Source organism: Myotis yumanensis, unplaced genomic scaffold (genome assembly GCF_028538775.1).
Source record: "Myotis yumanensis isolate MYYU_CA2020_CCGP unplaced genomic scaffold, mMyoYum1.0.hap1 SCAF_8, whole genome shotgun sequence".
Lineage (NCBI taxonomy): Eukaryota > Metazoa > Chordata > Mammalia > Chiroptera > Vespertilionidae > Myotis > Myotis yumanensis.
The window spans coordinates 34,131,862-34,146,475 of record NW_027223759.1 but is presented as its reverse complement, the minus strand read 5'-3'; the positions used below and the strand labels follow the sequence as shown (position 1 = coordinate 34,146,475).

Below are 14,614 nucleotides of genomic sequence, written 5' to 3'. Positions count from 1 at the left end.
CATTTGGGTTTGCCACCCTTAAAATTAATCAGCTGAGCATGCTTTATAGCTCACAAAATTCTGGGAAGTATGCTATATTTTTAACTGGGCACTTTTACACAGATTTTCCGAGAGCCAGCTCAGAGCTGGCATAATACTTCTACTGAAAGCAATCTTCTCATTTCCCCAAGTGGAGGGGCTCGCGTGCTCCCCACAAGTTACTGATTCAAGGTAATTACAGAATCCCTCTTGTTTGGCATTCCTTTGCGAGAATGTATATTGTTACACGGGTGTCTCCGAAGCTCTTCGAGTCAAAGCGCCAGGGCTAAACCTCCCTGCACATCTCGCTGGTGGATGCCTCAGCCAAGCCATCGAATGTCTCTGTTTCCATTTCAGGTCTGTTCACGTGCCACTCAGTGACAAGGACCTCACTTCCCGTCTGTTTGATTAGAAAAATAGTTTAAGAAAAATAAAAGAAAATCCAGATGAAGATGTTCGCAACAGCGGGAATGACCATGGAGTCGCAGTGGTGATTATTGCCACGGCCTGGCCATTTGCTAGCCGAAGGTGGCCAGCTGCCCCGTGAACAGTTGTAAAGGCACCAGGCAGGGCTGCTTTGGTGGCAAGCCTGGGGAACCTCATTCAAATTAGTGTAAAAAAAGAACAATTGTTGGCTCCTGTAATCAAAGGGAGAGTTGAGATGGGTGGGTGGGACCAGACTGTGGGTGGGCTGGGTCTTAGCCATCTGGAAGCAGGATCCATGGTACGCGGTCACCTTCTCTCCTCTGGTTTCCCTCACGTGGCTGCAAATATGGCAGCTCCTGGGGTCATATCAGGGAGTCCCAACATCAGCGGGCTGTGGGCGCGAGCTGGAGACGTTGGGGTAGGGGTCGGCCGGCGTCACGCGTGTCCCGTGCCTACCCCGGATCCAGCAGTGGGGGTGGTGCCGGAGGCTCTGCAGGAAGCTGGCAGCTCCTTTTTGAAGCGCATGATGAAATTAGGGGAAGGGCTTTTCCCAAACCAAGGGAAGTGCCGTCTAGACAAATGCCATAGCAGATGTCCCCCAAGGGCACTGTATTTCCCTTCATAGCTGGCTGTGCTTCGGCGATTGGAGGGGAAATGTCATTGAGCTGCAGACTCTCAGAAAATTGCTGCAGCAGCATTATTTGAGAGCCCAGTGGTAGGAGCGCAGCAGAATGCATGGACCCCGTGTAGGCGCAGGGCAGGGCCGCGAGCCCACCACAGGCTCCCATCCTCAGCCCTGGGGCTCGGCTGGGTGGACATTCAGAGCCTGCAGCCTGGGGCTGGAGGTCAGGCAGAGGCACATATAACTGATACAGCCTGACCCCTGGGGGTCAGTGCTGGACCGGTCCTGACGTCGTCGTGACGCTACCATGGGTTCTGCAGATGAGGAAACTGGGCCCAGAAAGCAGATTTGCCCAAGACCTGTGGTTCACTAGCGGCAAGAAGGCACGAGGGCCTGGTTTCTGCTGTGCCCTGTGCCACTTTAGGAGGCTGAGAACGGGCCCAGGGACGGATGGACGAGTCCCAGCTGCCCTGCAGCTGCGGGGTCAGTGGGAAGCTCGGCTCCTCCTTGGTTGTCCTCACACTCCATCTCTTGAAATAGCAGGGCTGCCTCCTTGGAGCGTGTCACTTTAAACTGACTTTGGAATCTCACAAACCCCCTCCAGTAAGATGATCCTCCAGCCTCACAACAAGATGTCTATGACCATGACGGCAGACGCAGGCCCTGGCCGTGGGCTCTGGGGTGGGCGCCCTCCAGGCCAGCCCTCCCTGCCTCCCCAGGGGCTGCACTGGGGAACCTGTGCCGGGGCATGTATGCAGGGCTGCAATCCAGGGGGTGGGGGGTGGGATCCAGGATAGGGGTGGTGTCCTCAGCTGGAGTGTGGAGTCTGGCTGCTGCTCCTCTGTTCACAGCTTCCCTTCAGCTCCTGGGAGCCAGGGAAGGGGCTCTGGGTTCTGAGCCCAGCTGCCCTTCTCCACACCCCTCAGCACTGGGAAAGCTGGAGCCTCCCTTAGAATTCTGCCTTCCACACTCATCCCAACGTCCCCAGGAGAGGCAGCTCCCAGGGCCAACGGGAATTTTCCCCAAAGGGTGCCATTGTGAACCCTTAGCTGCCGACACCCACAGTGGCTGCTAGAGTGGGTGCTCCCAGCCCGGAGGGGGTCTGGGAGGGGTTCTCACTGAGTTTGCCAGCAGCAAAAAGACCAGCCAGAGTAGCAGAAAAATCGCCAGCACCTCTGTCCACCGTCCCCATGTCCCAGCAGTGTGTCTAAGGGACCCCCCCCCCAACCCCTCTTCCCGGGCCTGCACCGGGGAGCTTGGGAGACGGGAGTGGAACTTGCCAATGGTGCAGGAGGAAACGAGAGGGGCATCAGGACCTGTTCAACCCAACACCGAGGGGGAGACTGAGGGAGAGATCGGTGGCTGACGAGGCCCCCAGGTGGCCAAGTAGACCCTGCGCTGACATTTGAGATGGCTTCCCCTGGGGCCAGATGGCAGAGAGGAAGGGACAGTCCAGTGAGGATCCCAAATCTCAGTAACGAGAGGGAAAACCATAGCAACCAAAATGCTCTCTTCAGTGAGCACCAGGGAGGATGCTGGAGGCTTGCCACCAACTGCCACCAGCCTCCGAGGTTCCTGGCGCCAGGGGCAGTGCTGGAGAGGGCCTACGTCATCAACGACTAGTTACAGTTAAATGTTAGAGTCCGGCTTCTTTAAATCTTGTTCTCCTAATACCAAGGGAGGTATATTCTCAGCTATTAAAAACAATATTTTAATTGATTTTTAGAGAGAGAGGAAGGGAGAGGGAGACAGAAAGAGAAACATCGATCGGCTGCCTCTTGCATGCCCCCTGCCCGATCAAGCCCGCAACCTGGGCATGTGCCCTGATTGGGAATCGAACCAGCAACCTCTTGGTGCACAGGACACAGCCAGGGCTCTCTGTATGACTTATTTCACTCAGTGTAGTATCCGGCCAGAGCTCTCAGTTATTTTATTTTATTTTAATTTTTTAATCCTCACCCGGGGATATTTTTCCATTGATTTTTAGAGAGAGTGGAAGAGAGAGGGAAAGACAGAGAGGAATATTGATGTGAGAGAAACACATGGATGGGTGGCCTCTTGCACCTGTCCTGACCAGGGCTTGGGCCGGGGAGGAGCCTGCAACCAAGGTACATGCCCTTCACCGGAACAGAACCCAGGACCCTTGGATCTGCAGGCCAATGCTCTATCCACTGAGCCACACTGGCTTGGGTGGGCTCTCAGTTATTTTAAATGTCGTCTTTCCTCACATCACACAGGCAGTGTGGTTCCTACTCAGAGTCTTCGCTCATTTTCTTTTCATCTACAGATGACGAGCAGGGAATCACCACAATCCAGGTGTCCATCCCTGTCCTTTAGCCCAACATTCTCTGAGCTGAACCGTAGGGTGCCCTGGGGCTGCAGGGGGGAGTGGGCGTGGTCTCTCTGGTACTGTCTCCCTTGCTCCCTTGCTCTCTGACTTGAAGGAGATAATCCGTGAAAAGAAGTTCCCGATGTCCTTACTCCTCAAACTTGGCTTTGGAAGGATCTCAAAGCCAAAATATCCTTCAGGTGTCTCTTAATCCTTCACGTTAACTCACTTGTCACAGGTGTCACGTGACAGGAGAGCAGTGAGAAAGTTTGGACTGTCCGAGGCCAGAATTCAATTCTGAGCTCTGCTACTTAACCCAGGTTTTTGCTCATCTGTAAAATGGGATCATAATCTCATCAAGCAAACAATGGCACATATCCATCCATTGCAAGGGGCTTGGGGTGCTGATGTTTGAGGTAAAAGAAAGGCTCTATATCAAGTGTTGTGAACTGGGCAAAGCCCCGTGGAAACGCGAGTTCTTTCTCAAGAACCTTCTTGAAACTCTGAGCAAGAGGATAATGGGGTCTTAACCCTGACAATCAGAATCATTATATACTGAGCAGACAGAGCTCCGGTTAGCAGAAAACCGGAAAACCGGGTGATTCTCATTGCTGGTCGTACTCTTTGAAAGGGGAGGTTATTAGGAGAAGTCTCAATTCAGAAACTTCAAGAAGAAGCGGGCGGGCCTGGTGAGGGTGGAGGGGGCGACTGTATTTCCTGTTTTCCTTTCCGATGGTGTTGGAAAACATTGCAGGAAAACCATGGATACCCAAGAAAAAATTCTAAAATTCATTCTCTTTGCCACTGGGGGCCGGGCCCAAAAGGTGACCAGTTGAAGTGGTGAATTTCTCTTTCAAGAGTCAGGGTTTGCAGGAGCCCAGCTGAACGCTGTAGGGTGAAGACGGTATTCAGAGGGTGACATCAGCCCGCAGTGGGCCAGGAGCAACAGAGGGAGTCTGGTTTTCATTTACAGTGTGGGGCAGGCCTGCGGTGGGGAGGGGGAGAGAGGGGAGGGGAAGGGAGGAGGAGGGGAGGAGCTGGAGGAAGCCCTGACTGTACCCCTGGCCCCGGGCCAGTTGCAGCTCGATCTTCCACCAAAGGCGCTCAGTCCTCTGTGCTCCAGCCTCCTGCAGGGACCGCGGGGAGTGCTCCTCCTGCAGAAAGGACGGGAGCCTCCGGAGTGGGCAGAACATGCGCCAGGCCCAACAGAGCTGAGCACAGAAGCCCAGGGACATCACCTCTCCAGGGTTCTCAGGGTAAGTGCCACCTCCCCTCTGTGGTCTTGAGTCTGTGGGAAGAAGGGATCTCTTAGGAGCTGTGACCATGTCCAGGTGGTCTCGGGGTCGCTCCTTAGAGTCGAGATTTCTTTATAAGTTGCAGGTTTCTGGAGGATTCAGCTGATTTTTCTTTCTCCGTTTGTGGTCACTGGGTTTCTCTAACTCAGTGGAGGCGTGCGCTGCCAGTGGGGGTACCTGGGCTGGGCTGCGGGGCCCTGGGGTCTCTGTCTCCGCCTGTGCCCTCCAGCAGCCGTGTGTCTGGGCTCACGAGGCATTTATTGGCCGTGGTCTTCTCCTGAAACTCGGTGGGAATCTGTTTGTTAGCAGGAGTGTCTTCTTTGGGAGAACTTAGGAGCTACCTGCTGGGCTGCTCCTCGGGGAGGCCTCTCTGAGCCCTCCCAGGTGCCTCAGGCGGGGGTTCTGCCCGGTCCTCACGGGGGCTGGGCTGGTGGAGCACATCTGTGTCCTCTGGGGGGACTCTGGAGACTTTGGAGTCCATGATCAGGGCCAAGTCAAGAGTCAGCCCTTATCACCGGGGCTTCATCTTCTCAGGAGCCTCTGGTGAAGCCTTTGTCCTCTGCGGTTGCTCAAAGGAGCTGCAGGGTCAGGCAGGGAGAAGGCATTGGGTGTTTGGGCGGCATGCCCAGTGGATAAGGCAGGGCCCCCGGGGCCACGGGCCGGCCAGTGCTGCCCAGATGGGGGGCGGGTGCCAAGCTGGAGGCCCAGGCCTGTTCCCTGGCCGGAGGGTGGGGCTCGGTCCTCTCGCCCAGGATGGAAAGTGTTCCCTGACAGTTGCCAGCCTGCTTTGGGGACCTGTTTCAAGGGCTCACTGTGTTAGGAAATCAGTGTGGAGTGAGGCGGAGGTGGGGCCCTGGGAAGGGCCTCATGGAGTATTGGGGAATGCAAAAAAAAAAAAAAAAAAAAAATCAGCACTTCCCAGCCACCCAAGGAGCAGACTTAGAGGCTGCTCTGAACCCCAAGAAGAAACTGCTCTGAGTGCAGGGGTGGTGCCCCAGGCCAGGCAGCACCTCGAGAGCTGTGGGATCTTAGGGCTGCAAGGGTGCTCAGAGCGCATGTGGATAGTTATTCTCTTCCTGGGATCCCCCAATCTCCCAGGGGCCCACCCATTGTGAAACCTTGAACAGAGATGGCTTTAAAATCAGGTATTTTGTGTTTCTAACCAGCATTAGACTGAGAACCAGTGGCTGTTGGATGTCATTGAAACCTCTGGGTTCTCTGCTGGGCCACAGAGAATGGGAGAGGTTCTTGGTGGGAGCCTCTGGGGTGTGGTCCCCTGGTTTCGAAGGAGTGGGGCGCTCTGAGATGCTGAATCCCTTGCTGAGGCCACACAGCCAGTAAGTGGCTGAGAAGGCAGTAAAATCATGACCGTTTCAGAAAAGCAGACGGCCTACCATGGGGGACCCCAAGCTAATTTATGTCTAGATTGGAAATATGTTATCTGCTTCGTTCCCCCAGGAGATAATGTCCTCCTCTCCTTTTCTGTTAAAACTAAAGGGACAGAAGTTGAAGCTTCCCACGGCTCTTCCAATGAATGGAGAACCAAGTACTGGGCAAGTGAGCTGGCCACAGGGATGGACACTGGCTCTGTGATCAGATCACCTGAGTGGCTTCCCTCATTCAGGCCAGCTCTGGGGGACGGGGGCCCAGAAATATGGGACCTACATTTTGCTTCGTTCTTGTGTAGGCTTGTTGCTGAGGGTGAAGGCATAGGGGTGGGGAGCTGAGGGGCTTTTGTGGGAATTCAAGATCTAAGAATGGTCACGAGGTCTGGATATGCTCTTTGTTAAGAGGAGGGTGTTTCATTATGGGTTTACTGGTCTCATTGCCTGCTCACGGCGGTGAGAAAACCATTGGGAGGACGTGGGGTAGAGGGAGGACTTGGGAAAGGATGCCATAGCAGGGTGGAGGAGTGTGGCTGTCCTGCCCTTTTCCAGTTGGGACCTGGAGGGTGTGGCCACCCCACCTTCTTGGGAGGTGGCTGGAGAAGCCTCTGGAATATTAGTCCTGGGCCCCGGCTCTTCCGGCCCACCCCACCCCACCATGCCTGCAGCTCTCAGGTGATCAGAGATATGGTGAATGTTCAAACTTGGGTATTAAGGACATTTTTGATAGAAGAAACGTATCTTTCTGGGTAGGAACTGTTTTTCTGCACCTCCCTTTATTTCCAAAGTGTTCAGGATTCACTATATGTCTTTCTCCCATCATAGTGTCTTCTGTGATCTCGTAGCTTAGAACCTAATACATCACTGATGATAAAGTAGCAAGAAACCCCTCTAACCAATCCATGATCAATTTGTGGCTCATATGAGGCTCCCTCTTTGACCTGAGTTTTGGGTTAGGAGGCCACAGGCGCCACCGCCTGAAGCCAGCTTTAGATCAGGTCTCCTTCCCCTGTGAAAGTTGGGATAGTTTTTGCCATCGGGGCTTTATGTCTTCTCGCTCAGTGTTCAGACAATGGGACAAAGCGTGACCCTTAACAGCAGTGTGTGTGCCACCCCCACTTTTATGTGAAATTCCACATTTAGGATTTAAAATTCACTGGCACGTCACGTCTGTAGCGTGAGGCTGCCTTGTAGGCATGTTAATGACTTCGGCCAAAAGTTTTATTTGAAAACTGGTTTCTGTCACTGTTCGTTTTGGAGGAACCTGAGGATTTGTTATCTCTTGGAGGAGAATCAGGCGTTGACTAGGATGTCCCCAGCCGCCCAAAGGGGACTGTGTCCCAGGCAGCTTTCCCATCGTGACCTGTGGGAGCAGACTTCTCATGGTGCCTTCGCTGTGGAAAGTGGGCAGTAAAACACACCCCTGCCTACAGAGATAGTGGGCGATTTGAGGCACGACCTGACATTTAAAACATTTTTTATTAGTAGCTCTTGCTAAGCTAATGAAAACCCTAAGTGCTTCAAATTTTAAAGCAAGGAAGCTTGAAAAATTCCTGCTAAATCAGACAGCTTTGAATGAGATGTTTCTAGATATGGTTTCTCTCTTTCCGATGTAGACATTCCAGAGATAATTCTTGCTTTCACAGAAAAGATGCTTATTGTCCCCTAAACACACTCAGGGAGCACACACGCCATCCTGATTTACAAAGAGGGCTTCCCCTCGGAAATTACTTATGTTAATTCTCGAAAACATGACTTTTAATACCTTCTGGTCTCGCAGGTCTATTTTGGGAAGGAGATGAAATTTTGAGTTAGTAGAACTGTTCTTGAAAGTGCAGTTTGGCCTTCTTTCCTCTAGAGGGCGGAATAACCCTCAGAGCTCCAGAAAAACCTCCCAGTGGTGATGGAGTCCTTAGGGTGGGGTTTCTGGATCTGCAGAGTTGGTAGATCTCTCAACAGGGCTGGGGGGTAACTTATGGAACCACGGAGAGATGGTTTCAATACATAATTAAAAGATGTGACTGCAGTATCTGCAGTAGAAGTAAATTTAGATTTTCTTTTTTTCTAACTCAGGTATGAGGTGAAATTATGCCTTGAAATGGGGTACTCTTCACTCTAAGATGATTCCATTACAAGAGCATTCACCAAAGAAGAACTTTTAAGGAAACGTTTTCCCAAACCTACTAAGAAAAGTTTGAATTAACAGTAAGGTGTTTCAGAGCCAAAGCAAGTTTGCATATTCATGCCTCACTGTATCTGGGTAGGATTTTTGAAATTTAGAACTGGATGGGATGTTAAGATGAACTGATCCAGTAACTCAAATTTCTCATTACCTGCACTTTGCTAGTCTCCCCTGATAGGCAACTTGTTTGAACAATGCACACAAACTATAATTATGAATGTCCCACTTAAAATGTTTGTTAATAAAAAATAGATTACCTATACTCAGACTTAGGGTTGGTTGGTAGCCTGAGACATCCACTGTGTGGGTCCTGAGTTACAGAATTTGGCTGAGAGAGAAGAAATCTAAGCCTCTATTTGGCTTCTGTGTGCTCATATTCATTGATGTTTAATAACCCCTGTTGCCCTCCATAGGGGAGCTTAGGAGTCCAGGGAGGGGACAAAAATGACTAAGACATAGGCCCTTCTCTCTGGTTGGTAAGTTTGACTCCATTTGGTTATTTAAAACGTCAGGAAATTAGCCCTGCCTGGTGTGGCTTAGTGGGTTGAGCTTCATCCCATGCCCTGAAAGGTCGCTGGTTAGATTCCCAGTCAGGGCACATGCCTGGGTTTGCTGCTCAATCCCTAGTAGGGGCGTGCAGGAGGCAGCACATCGATGTTTCTCTCTTCCATCGTTGTCTTTCTTTCTTCCTCTCCCTTCCTCTTTCTCTAAAATCAATAAAACATATTTAAAAAATCAGAAAATTGCCACCTTGGTGGATGCTTTCTCCATACCCTTGACACTTCAGATGAAGAAATGGTGAATTCGTGGCCTGAGGTCACAGGTCTGGTAGCAAAGCCAAGTCACCGTTTCCTGGGTGCTCCCACCCGTCAGTGTGTTCCACGGACAGACAGCTGGTCCAGGACTAGCGAGGGAGCCCAGTCCCCAGGGCTATAGTCTTGAGCATCCTGTGAAGAAAGGCACCGCTTTCTGTGGAGTAGCATATTTTAAGTTTACTTAGCAAAGAGGTAATTGTTGTTAAAAAATCTGGAAAGGAAAAAGGAGAGAAGAATAATAAGACAAATACGCAAAGTTCTGCCAAACCCTCTCCCAAAGGCAAATTGTTAGTCTTTTGAAGGGGTCTGGCTGCATCTAGCATAATGCAATCCTGCTGTTCTCCCGAAAGCTAAGACTCGGGAAATGCAGAGAAACATTTTGAGTGAGGAGGGGCCAGGGAAGAGTGCAACGGGAAGTGCTTCTGTGGTCCCCCTCCTCGTGTGTGCTATACATCCAGTTCTCAAGGATCAAGAGCATGAAAACTGGCTACTGGAAGGAAGGACTGGTTTCATTTCAAAATTAAAAACTGCACGGCAGCTGGAGATGACTCAGGCCTCTGGGGGAGCCATTCCAGGAAACTGGTTTGTCTCTTCTGGAATCTCCATCAGTCCATTCGGCAGCCCAGTGCCGGCACTGGGGCTGGAGCCAGCTCAGCTGAGCCCTTGATGGTCCTGAGGTGGAGGGGGATGGTGTCTCTGTTGCTGGTGGGGGCGGCAGGAAGTCCATCACTGGGCAGAGCCGAGGGGGGCAGATGGAAGGACGTGAGCATCGGCAGTTCACCTTGTTTCACACTCCACCTACTCGAGGCTGGGAGACCGTGACTGACCTTTACTGAGGGAGACAGCAACGAAGGAGTGTTTTTCCAGCCAGTACGCTCAGTCCAGAGTTGATATCTTATCAGATGTTTCCACTTAATTTTTTAAAGCCTCGACTTTAAATAAGTTTCTCTTTTAGACTTGATCATGAATCAGACCAGAAAACAAACCAAAATATTTAATTTTCCTTAGAATATGAGAACATTTTAGCCACCTTGAATGATTCTACACTGTGGTTTGGAGAGGCCTGCAGCCCAGAAGGCTGTGGCCAGGAAAGTGAGGGGGATACGCACCGAGCCCTAACCGGGGGCCACCAGTGCCTGTGTCACGGAGCTGGGATGCCATGGGTGTTTGTGCCGTTTTTGCACCATTTCCTATAGCATTCTCTACTTCACCGTTAATCTGAGCCAGTTTCTGCCCAATGTTCGTAATTAGCAGTGTACGTGGGGGAAGCCTTGTCCGGGGCCTTCTGTTTCAGAGGGTAAATGTTTTGACATCTGCATCGGGGCACCACGCCTTCCCAACTACAGCAGAGATGGAGCTTCCTGCTTGCTGGTCATTGCCTCAGACCCTGGGATTATGTCTTCAAAGGGATTTCCAACTCTGTGGGCGGTTCCCCTGGAGGGTCTCTAAGTTGCCTTTCTGGGGAAGGGAGCGAACCCCCGTGTGCTCAGCACACCCTCACGTGGCCTCCTTCAGGAGGAGGCTGCTTCCGAGGGGACACCCCAACCTGCATGTTTTGTGCCGCTCTCTTCCAGTGCATGAGCTGACGATCAGAACTATTTGACTTGGTTTTGTCAGGAAGAGATGGAGGCCTGAGTCCGTGTCTAACGAAGACCCCGGTAAGGGGCAGTGAGGCTGGGTCAACACACAGGGGATTGGAAGCCTTAAGACGTTGCTGTCCCAGGAAACGCAGTCAGAGCCTGGGTCACGTAGATCCCGGTTTACAGATATGAACTTGTCACTGATGGTTCTTATCCAGGGAATTTTCATAGGATGGAAGTGCAGGTTCTGATGTATTTCTTTGAAGGGGATTTCTCGGGGCTGTTCCCAATCATTTGCTTTTGAGGATCCTCCAAAGCTCTTCCAAATGACAGAAATATATCATGTCCACCCTCCTCCTAACAGATGGGCCCAATAACCCCCTCTTAGCTTCCTCTCTGGGGCTAAGAATGGGGACTCCTTTTGCAGGATTCAGACGAACAGGGAAGCAGAGTGAGAAAAGGAGAGAGGAGGAGGGGCTGCCGGCTCGGGACCCTCGGGTTTACTGAAACGAGACTGTTCATTTCGGGGCAGATGACCCATCTCTCGCAGCGGCCTCCGACTATTTCTGCAGCTCCCATTTCAGTCGGACAGCTAGGAGTTAACCGAAGCCCTAGCACTTGATAGGAGGTCCAGCCTAGTTTCAAAGGCAGTGCTTGGAGGAGACCGAATAAATGACTTCACATGGGAGCTCTGGATGTGTTTAAGCCTTGGTTTCAAAATTGTTTCCTTGTGTGCATGTGTGTGTCTTTCTTAAAAAAGATTTCCAGACATGGAAAATGGAGAAGCTTTTGAGTAAACTTCATGAAAACTAAACCCACGGAATTGCAAAATAGCCTGGGAAAGTCTCTGGACTATGACTGACCACAAAGTCAAGTCCAACGGCCGTGCAAAACCACCTTTGTGATACGAGGCATCTTTTAAAGTTGCGAGTGGACAGCTACTAAAAGCAAAAAGATGCTTTTGAGAACGAGACAGATTAAAAAAAGAGGAATTACTAATGCGAGCCAGAAAGAATGAAACTGCATTGAAGTTCTATGATTAAATTTGTTGCCTTAGGACAGAGCCTCTGACACAAAGCGGCACATCGCCCCACCCAACCCAAGGGTCTGGAGCAGCCGGCTTGTTCTGTATTTGAAAGGACAGCAGTGAACAAACGGGTTCTGTTGACACAGACTCCGTGGTCTGTCACCACCAAAGAAGTCTATTTCCCCCAAGAGACGTGGGGAGTTCCCTCGATCTGGGCCAAGTCTGGCACAGCCTCTTAGGGCTTCCTGGGTTCCTGGGGGGGCTTGGGACACACAGGCTTCTGTTCTCATTCCGGTGAGGATACTGGTCCTGTTTGCTCTACCTGGCTGTGGGGGAGTCACTTTGCTTCACCTGATTTTAGTTCCCCATCAATGAAAGGGGGAGGTGTAAGCAGCCATTGGGTTGTTGGTATCAAGTCCCACTGCTCTATTTCCTGGTGTGGCAGGAGGAGAAGGGTTGGAGAAGGATAACGGGGCGGGGACTGCCTCATTCCCCTTATTAAAATGGGAAAGCCAGGTGATCATTTGGGGTGTCGATGTGGACATCTTTCAATCATCTAAATGAAAAAAAAATTCTCTAAGATTTGTTGGGAGGAACTTCAGTTTAAAAAAATTGGGACTCCATGACATGGTGAACAATAGAGTAGATTTAACAGCAAACAGAAGCATTAACAAATATTCATCATCTGGGCTAGGAGGCCTGAGCCACATGGCTGCTCCTAAGTGGGATGGCAGGAAAAGTGTGTGGAGCCGAAGGCGTTTTTCCCACCTGGGAATTCAGCTCCACCAAATCATGTGAGGTTATTAGTCATCAGTGGAGCCTGGATAACTCATTAGCTCACAAACTTCTCTCCTGCCCTTCATTTTCAAAGTTGGAAGAGCTTCTCCCCTCTCTCCCTTCTCTCCCCTCTCTTCCCTCCTCTCCCCTCCCCTCCCTTCACCCTCCCTCCCCTCCCCACCACTCCCCTCCTCTCCCTTTCCTTGTCCTCATCCCTCCTCTCTTCTCCCCCTCCCCTCCCCTCCTGTTTCCTCCTCTTTCCTCCCCTCCCCTCCTCTCCCCTACCCTCCCTTCACCCTCCCTCCCCTCCCCACCACTCCCCTCCTCTCCCTTTCCTTGTCCTCTTCCCTCCTCTCTTCTCCCTCTCCCCTCCCCTCTCTTCAATATCTGTTTAGATTTTGGAAAAGACAGATCCTTTGCACTGTATATTTATTCCATTACTCTGTGTCCCAATAGGAAGCAATTAATTTAGGGGATTGCTGCCTTAAAGATTAACATCTCAGAAATAAAAATCTTTACATATAATTTTCAACCAATTTAAAATTCTCATTTTCCTTAGAAAATAGTTGAAGTACGTAATGTCTCAGAAAGACATTCCAGCTTTCATACTAGGATGACTTTGATTTTACTGAGCTCTAGTGCAGACTACAGAATTACTTTGGAATCCTACTTAGAGTCCTGCATCTTGTGTCTGGATCGGATATTTAAAGCAATTAAGCTGGATCCCCTGGAAGATGAGCATGGAAACTTTCATTGGCACAGTGGTGCTTGAACTTGAGTGGGAGAGTCACATGTAACCTAGACTCTATCCCCAGAAGACCCCCTGTCACACATACAGTTTTGCATACATTTGTGGGGAGCTGTCAGATCCTTTGAAATCTGTGGGTTCCATGTTAAAGTGTTGTTGATCAATTATAATATTATAGGTTGTTTTGGAAAGGACAGACTATATTTCCAAAAGGATCCAGTAAAATTTAAATCATGTGGACAATTTCCCCATAAAATCATTTTTCAGTAGGATGCTTATTGCGAATAAAAATCCCAACGTTTAATTTCAACACAAAGAATCAAGAAAAGCACATGTACAATGGTCTGAAGCATATGTCCTCAATTACTGGAGCACACACACAAATTGGAGACTGCATTTGCTTTTCTTTTTTTGAGGGATTTCTAGAGAGTGAACGATACAATGTTGGGTCACCCTCCATGGAGACAGAGGACTATACTAACCAGCTAGGCAGTGGGTTTCACTCTGTTGATTGTTTCCTTTTCTGCACAGAAGTTTTAAAGTTTGATCTGAGTCCATTTGTTTATTCTTGCTTTTGTTGCCTGTTCCTTTGGAGTCATAACTAAAAAATCATTGGCAAATTTAATGTTTTGAAGATTTTCTTCTAGGAGTTTTATATTTTCTGGTCTTGGATTTAGATTTTTGATTCATTTTGAGTTAGTTTTTGTAAATGGTGTGAGGTAAGGGTCTCACTACATTCTTTTGCAAGTGGCTATACAGTTTTCCAAGCACCATTTCTTGAAGGGACTATCCTTTGCCCATGTGTAGTATTGGCACCCTTATAAATGATCATTTGACTGTATATGTGAGAATTTATTTCTGGGATCCCTATTTTATTCCATTGAGACTATTGTCTGTCTTTATTCCAGTACCATATTGTGTTGATTACTGTAGCTTTTTAATATATTTTGAAATCAGGAAATGTGAGGCCTTCAGCTTTCTTTTTCTTTTTCTCTTTCTTTTTTTTCAAAATTGCTATGGTTCTCTGTTGCTGTTTTTTTGAAATTGTGTATGAATTTTAGCATTTTTTTTTATTTCTACAAAAAATGCCATTGGGATCCTGATAGGGATTGCACTGAATCTGTATGTTGGTTTGAATAGTATGGTCATTTAACCAATACTGTCTTCCAATACATGCACACAGGGTATCTTTCCACTTATTTGTGTTTTCTTTTTTTAAAGCAATGTTTAGTAGTTTTCAGTGTACAAGTCTATTACCTTCTTGGTTAAGTTTATTCCCAAGTGTTTTCTTTCTTTTAGTGCTATTGCAAATGAGATTTTTGCACCTTAATTTCCTTTTCAGATTCTTCACTGTTATTGTATAAAAATGCAACCAACTTTTGTGTGTTGATTTTGTGTGCTGCAACTTTG

General features: G+C 49.4%; 1 protein-coding gene across 1 annotated transcript in view; it reads left to right on the top strand.

Moving 5' to 3' along the window:
• The first annotated feature begins 4,513 nt into the window (after nucleotides 1–4,513).
• Nucleotides 4,514–14,614, top strand: part of COL6A3 (collagen type VI alpha 3 chain) — a 75,151-nt gene continuing 65,050 nt past the window's right edge. The window contains exon 1 of the mRNA XM_070422468.1: nucleotides 4,514–4,651. The gene's annotated coding sequence lies outside the window, so the exon portion shown is untranslated. The remainder of the gene's footprint in view (nucleotides 4,652–14,614) is intronic.